Below are 8172 nucleotides of genomic sequence, written 5' to 3'. Positions count from 1 at the left end.
CTAGGGAGGTGCAGGCACCCCTGAGGATTTGTCCTCCAGCCGCCATACCCTGAGTCTGAGAGTCCCTGAAGTCCTGGCCGTACCCGGAGCTCCAGAGTCCCTGAAGCTCAATGCTGTCAGCCTGCCGTCTGTCCGACGTCTCTCGCGGTGCCCGGCCGCTGGCGGCGCGGGAGGCTTTTCCTCTGTCCTGCGCACCCAGCGCCCGCAGCCCACCACGCTTGACGCAGGACATCAGGCAAGCAGGTGCCAGTGGTGAGCAGGAGCCTTGCGCTGGAGTGACTTTTGCGGCCCGGGTTTTGGTTGACGTGAGGGGAATCTGCACGGCGCAGATTCCATTTCCCTCCCCGCGCTGGGAGTGAGTACTTCTCTGACCCGCACCACCGCTACATTCCGGCCCTCAACGAAAAGCAGCGCTTTTCTCCTCTGGCGAGTGCTTCCTGCGAGCCATCTCCTGTTGCTTTTCCCAGGCCATTAGCAGGGAGCTGGATTGGAAGTGCAGCAGCTGGGACATGAACTGGTGCCCACAAATGATGCTGGCATTACAGGTGGGGGATTTACCTGCTCTGCCACAATGCTGACCCCATTAGCTTTTTATCGATGAGAAAATAGAGACAGTGACAGCTTACCTGCCTCACCCATGCCCACGTGGAAATAATTTACATCCAGGCACTGAACCATCAAGGATATCTTATTTTTACATAATGCTTCTGCCTATACCACTGAGCTGTGGTGCAAGTGACTGGGGGAAGGTGTGAAGCCCCCCAGTAGTAAAGTGAGGGGTCCCTATCTGTATGAGGGTACTTCACAAAGTTCACGGAAAATGGAGTTAAAAGATAAATTTTGATGCAAGCAATGTTTGAAATTTATTCATAGTTTTCTCACAATATGCATTTTACCTGAAGGTTTTTTTAAAAAACTTATTTTATTTATTTGAAAGACAGAGTTACAGAGAGAGGTAGAGACACAGAGAGAGGTCTTCCATCTGCTGGTTCACTCCCCAGATGGCCGCAACGGCTGGAGCTGTGCTGATCCGAAGCCAGGATCCAGGAGCTTCTTCCAGGTCTCCCACATGTGTGCAGGGGCCTAAAGACTTGGGCCATCTTCCACTGCTTTCCCAGGCCATAGCAGAAAGCTGGATCAGAAGAGGAGCAGCCAGGACTAAAACTGGCGCCCATATGGGATGCCGGCGCTTCAGGCCAGGGCATTAACCCACCACAGCGCTAGCCCCCTGAAGTTTTTGAAGACCCTTTGTATTGCTGCCCAGTCCCTGAGACCTGCTCCTGCAGAGACAAGTCCCGGACATGAATGGGAACCTGTCTGCCTCATCAAGAGGAGCTCATGGCACTGGCAGGCCCAGGACCCACTTCCAGGGCTCCGAGGTCAGGCAGGATGTGGCGGCCCAGCCGAGGATCTGACATGGTGGAGTGCTTTGCTGTGGAAGCATCTCAGAGCTCCCTACCCTCTCCCTTGATGAACGCTCCTCCACCCAAATAGCCCGAGTCCTTCATGTTCCTGACAAGCAGGTGCTCGGCTGTGGGCCTCTCAGACCTCAGGAGCACGCAGAGCCTCCAGGATTTCAGGCAGACCAAAGGTGTCTAGACTTTGCCTACCTAGCTGGAAGTATGGGAACTTAGATAGAGCCTGCCCAAGGCACATAGCTCTTTATGGGCTGAGCCAACCGTGTGGGTCGTGTGCCAGTCCACACAAAGGGCACTCACCTTGCTATGTGCTTTCTATCCTTTTTAAAGTTTGTTTATTTTTATTCATTTGAAAGGGAGGGAGAGAGATTTTCCATCTGTTGGTTTGCTCCCCAAATACCTGCTTCCTGGGAAGTAGGCCAGCAACCTAGAGCTGTGAGGACCGGGTAGGGAGCACAGGGGTTAGAGAACCAGAGAGTAAGTCCAGCTCCTAGGAAGACAGGAGAGCCGAATCTGACCCTGTTCCCTGTCTGAGTCTATTTTCTCCTTCTGTAACAGAATATTGGGGATTGGATTTTTTTTTTTTTTTTTGACAGGCAGAGTGGACAGTGAGAGAGAGAGACAGAGAGAAAGGTCTTCCTTTGCTGTTGGTTCACCCTCCAATGGCCACCGCGGCCAGTGCACTGCGGCCGGCGCACCGCGCTGATCCGATGGCAGGAGCCAGGTACTTATCCTGGTCTCCCAATGGGGTGCAGGGCCCAAGGACTTGGGCCATCCTCCACTGCACTCCCGGGCCACAGCAGAGAGCTGGACTGGAAGAGGAGCGACCGGGACAGAATCTGGCGGCCGGACTGGGACTAGAACCTGGTGTGCCGGCGCCGCAAGGCGGAGGATTAGCCTAGTGAGCCGCGGCACCGGCCTGGGGATTGGATTATTTACAAAGAAAAGAGGTTGGCTGTGGAGGCCGGGATGGACGTCCAGGATTGGGCAAAGGCATCTTCTCAGCTTCGGGTGAAGGCCTTGTGCTGCTTCAGCTTGTGGTGGAAAGCGAAGGGCACGCAGGCACAAACACAAGAGGCAGAACTGGCGCTGCCTCTCTCTGACCGTCCACCCTCCAGTCGCTGGGGAGTGGCAGCCATTCCCCCTGGAGGGCCCCAGCAGTTCTAAAAGCCCAGCTGCTTCTCAGCTTCGTGAAATGGGGACCAAGCCTCAACAGCAGTGTGCTGGAGACAAACCGGAGCTTCCCCATAAAGCTGAGACCCTCAGAGTGGCCACATTCTTAGTGGAAAGGAAAAAGGCCACGTGCTTGCAAAGGGAACTTACAAGAAAATCAGCCTAGTCTGTAGTACTAGATGTTAAAATTCATAAAAATAATGTCTTCATGTGTCATCTGGCCTCATGTGGATCTGTGGTTGGAATTTTTACTTTCTCTTTGATCAAGTAAGCCATAAACTGAAAAATTTAACATTGATTAAAAAATAAATAATTACTTAATTCAAGATTAAAATTAAAAATTTAGATTCATATCCCCTGGAGTCCAGCAGAAACAAATCTAATTCTCCTTGGGTAAAAGCATCTTCAGTCCAGGCTGCTGGATTCAATTCAATCAAATATAAACTCATGCACAAAAATACTAAATATGGAAAGCTTAAAAGCACCACGAGAGAGAATCAGCAAGAACAATAGTCAACAGGTTTGAACTTTTAAGGACTTCACGGTTTGCGATAATCAGATAATGAATCTAAATAAAGAGTGGCCATTTAACCTAGCAGTTAAGATGCCAGTTGAGGTTTCTGCAGCCTGTGTTGATGTGCCTGGGGTTGATGGCCAGCTCTGGCTCCTCATCCCAGCTTTCTGTTACGGCAGACTCTGAGAGGCAGTGGGATGGCTCAAGTAATTGTGTTTCTGCCACCGTCATGCAGGACCCGGATCAGTAAACTTTTGAGTTTATCACCCACAGCTCTTCCCTAAAGACAGTTCTAATGCATGTGCATCAAGAAATTAAAGAAAAAGTATCCCAGAGGGAATATGTGAGATACAAGAGAGAAACAGCAGTTTCCCAATATGTTTATTTTAAAAAAAGATTTATTTTATTTATTTGAAATAACAGAGTTAAAGAGCGAGGGACGGACACACAGGGAGAAGTCTTCCATCTGCTAGTTCACTCCCCCAAAATGGCCACAATGGCCAGAACCGGGCCAATCTGAAGCCAGGAGCTTCTTCCAGCTCTCCCACATGAGTGCAAGAGATCCAAGCCCTTGGGCCATCCTCCACTGCTTTCCCAGGCACATTAGCAGGGAGCTGGATCGGAAGTGGAGCAGCTGGGACTTGAACTGGTGCCCATACAGGATGCCAACGCTGAAGGCTGGGGCTTTAACCTGCTGCGCCGCAGCATCACCTGCCAGTAAGTTTAACCATAAAACTAGTTGGCATCATAGCAGGAGGACACATAGAAATGAGGGTGGCTCGTTGACTTGAAAAAGTATCTGCTGGGGCCGGCGCCATGGCGCAATAGGTTAATTCTCTTCCTGCGGCACTGGCATCCCTTATGAGTGACGGTTCTAGTCCTGGCTGCTCCACTTCCAATCCAGCTCTCTGCTATGGCCTAGGAAAGCAGTACAAGATGGCCCAAATGCCTGGGTCCCTGCACTCACGTGGGAGACTGGTAAGAGGCACCTGGCTCCTGCCTTTGGATCGGCACAACTCCAGCAGTTGTGGCCATTTGGGGAGTGGAACCAACAGAGGGAAGACCTTTCTCTCTGTCTCTCCCTCTCACTGTTTCTAAGTCTATCTCTCAAATAAATAAATAAAATCTTAAAAAAAAAAAAGAAAAAATATCCGCTACCAGCAATTCCACTTCTGGATATGTACCTAAAAGGGTTGGGAAGCATGAATTCAAACAGATATTTGTACACCAGTGTTCATGACGGCATGATGCTCAATAGCCAAGAAATTTAAACAACCCAAATGTCTACTAGTGGATGAATGGATATACAAAATGTGATCTATGCATACAGTGGACTTACTTATCCTTAAAACATAGGGGCAGGTATTTGGCCTAGCAATTGAAATGCCTGTGTGTGTTGGATACCCAACTTTGCTCCAGATTCCAGCTCCCTGATAGTGTACACCCTGGGGGCAGTCATGAGGGCTTAAGTAGATGGGGCCTTGCAGTCCATGTGGGAGACCTAAACTGAGTTCCCAGCTACAGGCTTCAGCTCAAGCCATTATGAGCATTTGAAGAGTGAATAAGCAGGTAGGAGCTCGCTCTATCTCTCCCTCTCTCTTTCTCTCTCTCACGTCTCTCTGTCTTCTGTCTCTCAAATAAGTAAAAACAAAAATTTACAACTTCCTCTTATTTGTGTTTCATATTTATTAAAACCTTCTCAAGTTGAAAGAATTTAAAAATATTATTCAGCCTTGATAAAATTCTATCACATGGGGGTGGGTATTCTGGTGCAGTGGGTTAAGCCACCACCTACAACACCAGCAACCCATATGGGAACATTGGCTCAAGCCCCAGCTACTCTACTTATGATCCAGCTCCCTACTAATGCACCTGGGAAAGCAGCAGAAGATGGCCCAGTTACGTGGGTCCTGCCACTCGTGTAGGAGACCTAGATGGAGTTCCAGGCTCCTGGCTTTGGCCTGGCCCAGTGCCGGCCATTACAGCCATATGGGGGACTGAACCAGCAGATGGAAGATCCCTCTCTCCTCTCTCTGTCATTCTGCCTTTCAAATAAATAATACAAATCTTTTAAAAAATGCTGTTGTATCAGCTGAAATGAACTCTGGGAACTTGTATGTGCGATGAAGTAAGAAGCAGATGAAAACACAAAAATGTGATTCTAACAAAAGTTTATTAGAAAGGAAAGATAAGGAGCTCTGGTAGACATAGCCAGGAGGGGAAAGAGAGTTCCACTGCTTTCTTGTGTAGGGGTTTATAAGCGTAAAACAGCAAACATTTTCTCCCAGAACATAGAAAAAGTTCTATTTTGGGGCCTGTTGGAGGAGCTGTTTATCTTCATCATACTCCTGAGTCTGGTCACAGACAACTCCAGCCCCCTGGCCTTGTACGTGGCCCTGAGTCCAGAGCCTGCATCTCTCCTGACTGATCAATGGAATTCTTTGTCCCTCTCATCATCAAACTTGCTTCCTAGCTCACGCTGGTTTCCCAGCTGGGTTAAGAAGACTCTCCAGGTGCTGGCGCTGTGGTGTAGCAGGTTAAAGCCTCGGCCCGAAGTGCTGGCATCCCAAATGGGTGCCGGTTTGAGTTCCAGCTGCTCCACTTCCAATCCAACTCCCTGCTAAGGGGCCTGGGAAAGCAGCGGAGGATGATGGCCCAAGTACTTGGCCACTACACCCACATGGGAGACCCGGAGACCATTCCCATTCTGACTCCTTTTAGGATCACATGCTATAACAGGAGTGAATTTTGAAGATGTATTAAGTAAACCAATCAGAAAAGGACAAATATTGCATGATTCCACTCACATGAAATACCTAGAATATCCAGATTTTCTCTTTCTCTCTTTAAACAACATATTCTTTAAAAAAAAAAAAAAAGATTTATTTATTTAATAGAGTTACACAGAGAGAGAAGGAGAGGCAGAGAGAGAGAGAGGTTTTCCATCCACTGGTTCACTCCTCAGTTGACCACAACGGCCAAAGCTGTGCCAGGAGCCAGGAGCCTTTTCCGGGTCTCCTACGTGGATGCAGGGGCCCAACGCCTTGGGCCATCTTCTACTGCTTTCCCAGGCCATGACAGAGAGTTGGATAGGAAGTGGAGCACCCGGAACTCAAACTGGCACCCATATGGGATGCTAGCACTGGAGGCGGCGGCTTTATCTCACTGTGCCAGAGCGCTGGCCCCTAAATATTTTTTTTATTTGAAAGGCAGAGTTAGAGAGAGAGAAAGAGGGAGAGGGGGAAGGGGAGGGGGATAGGGAGAGAGAGATCTTCCATCCTCTGGTTCACTCCTCAGATGGCTGCAATGGTTGCAGCTGGGCCAGTCTAAAGTCAGGAACTTCTTTGGAGTCTCCCATGTGGATGCAGGGGCCCAAGCTTTCTCAGGCCTTCAGCAGGGAGGTGGATAGGAAGTGGAGCAGCAGGGACTTGAATGGGGGCCCACATGGGATGCCAGCACGGCAGGCAGGGGCTTAACCTACTATGTCACAGTCTCCAGCCCCAGAATATTCAGATTCATAGAAACAGAAAGTAGAGTGGTGGTTTCCAGGGGCCAGAGGGAGGAGAGAATGGGAGTTACTGTTTAATGATGCTCTGGTTTGGGTATAGTGTGAGTTTGTCTCCTAAACGTTCATGTTTGGAAAGTTTAATCTTCAGTGTGGTGGTTTTGGGAAATAGGGGAACCCTTAAGAAGTGGGCCCTAGGGGCTGGTGCTGTGGCATAGCAGGTTAAGCTGCTGCCTGTGATGCCAGCATCTTATATGAGTGCCAGTTCAAGTTCTGGCTGCTCCACTTCCGATCCAGCTCTCTGCTAATGTGCCTGGGACAGCAGCAGGGATAGCCCAAGTCCTTGTGTCCTTGTACCCATATGGAGACCCAGAGGAAGCTCCTGGCTCCTGGCTTCAGCAGGAGTGAACCAGCAGAGTGAGAAGGATATTCCATCCTCTGGCTCGCTTCCCAAATGGCCTCAATGAGTAGGGCTGGCTGGGCCAGGCTAAATCCAGGAACCTGGAACTCTATCCAGATCTCCTCTGTGAGTGGCAGGGACCCAAGCCCTTGCTCCACCTTCTGCTGCCCTCCCAGACACGTTAGCAGGGAGCTGGATGGGAATTGGAGCAGCCAGGATTCGAACATACTCTCATGCAGGTTGCTGGAGTGGCAGCTTGCGACCTAACGACATCCCTTGTCAGAGCAGCCAGGCTTCAGCGTGGCCCAGCCTTGCCCTTGTGGCCATCTGGGGAGTGAGCTAGTGGATGGAAGATCTCTTTCTGTCTCTCTGTCACACAGCCTTTCAAACAATAAATCTTAAAAACAAAAAAGAAATAAAAAGATCCAATGTTTTTTGGTCTGGACACGAACAACAAACATAAGGGATGGAATCTTGTTTGACTGTGGCAGTGCAGATCCCTCTCATTGGTGGGAAGCTGCTCCAGCTCAGGGAGGGGATCCCTTATCTCTGCTCTGACACCGAAAAACCAACCCTCACCAGCAGGGGGTCGGGGAGGAGGGCAAACAAACTGTTTCAACTCAGAAAAGTCACCAATTCCAGGGATAAAGCAGAGAAGAGTTACAGGGGGACCTTTCCCCTTGGCCTCTCTTCTGTCTGCTCTCAGGGTTCTGTCTTTTGGAGAGACCCTTCCGGTGCTAGGGCATGCCCTGTAGGATTGCAAGCAGGTCACAGGCCCCTGTGTTTTTCCTTAGCGGGACAGAGAGGGTGGTGCGTTCTACCTCACCTGCCCCACATGTGAACTGCTGGCCCAGCAGGTGGAATCCCTGAGCCTCATCTGTTTCGTCCTGGAGTTCATTTCAGAGTTGCTTCCCACTGGCAGAGCCCAAGTTGCTTGTGTGCACCCTCAAGGCCAGGGCGATTGGGAGGGAGAACTTCATTTGATTCTATAGTAGATTAAAAAGATTTTGAGCAGCTAAAAACAAGCGTCCATCCATGCATACAATATAATACTCATACACTCTCTGTTAGAGTAGCATCCTTCTCCCTTCATTGACCCAATATTTGTGCTCTCCCAGCCTCTCTCATCATAGTGGAGCAGGCTATGCCTTCAAATCGCTTC

The sequence above is a fragment of the Oryctolagus cuniculus genome, chromosome 12, assembly GCF_964237555.1.
Source record: "Oryctolagus cuniculus chromosome 12, mOryCun1.1, whole genome shotgun sequence".
Taxonomy (NCBI): Eukaryota; Metazoa; Chordata; class Mammalia; order Lagomorpha; family Leporidae; genus Oryctolagus; species Oryctolagus cuniculus.
Note: the sequence above shows the minus strand (reverse complement) of the source record.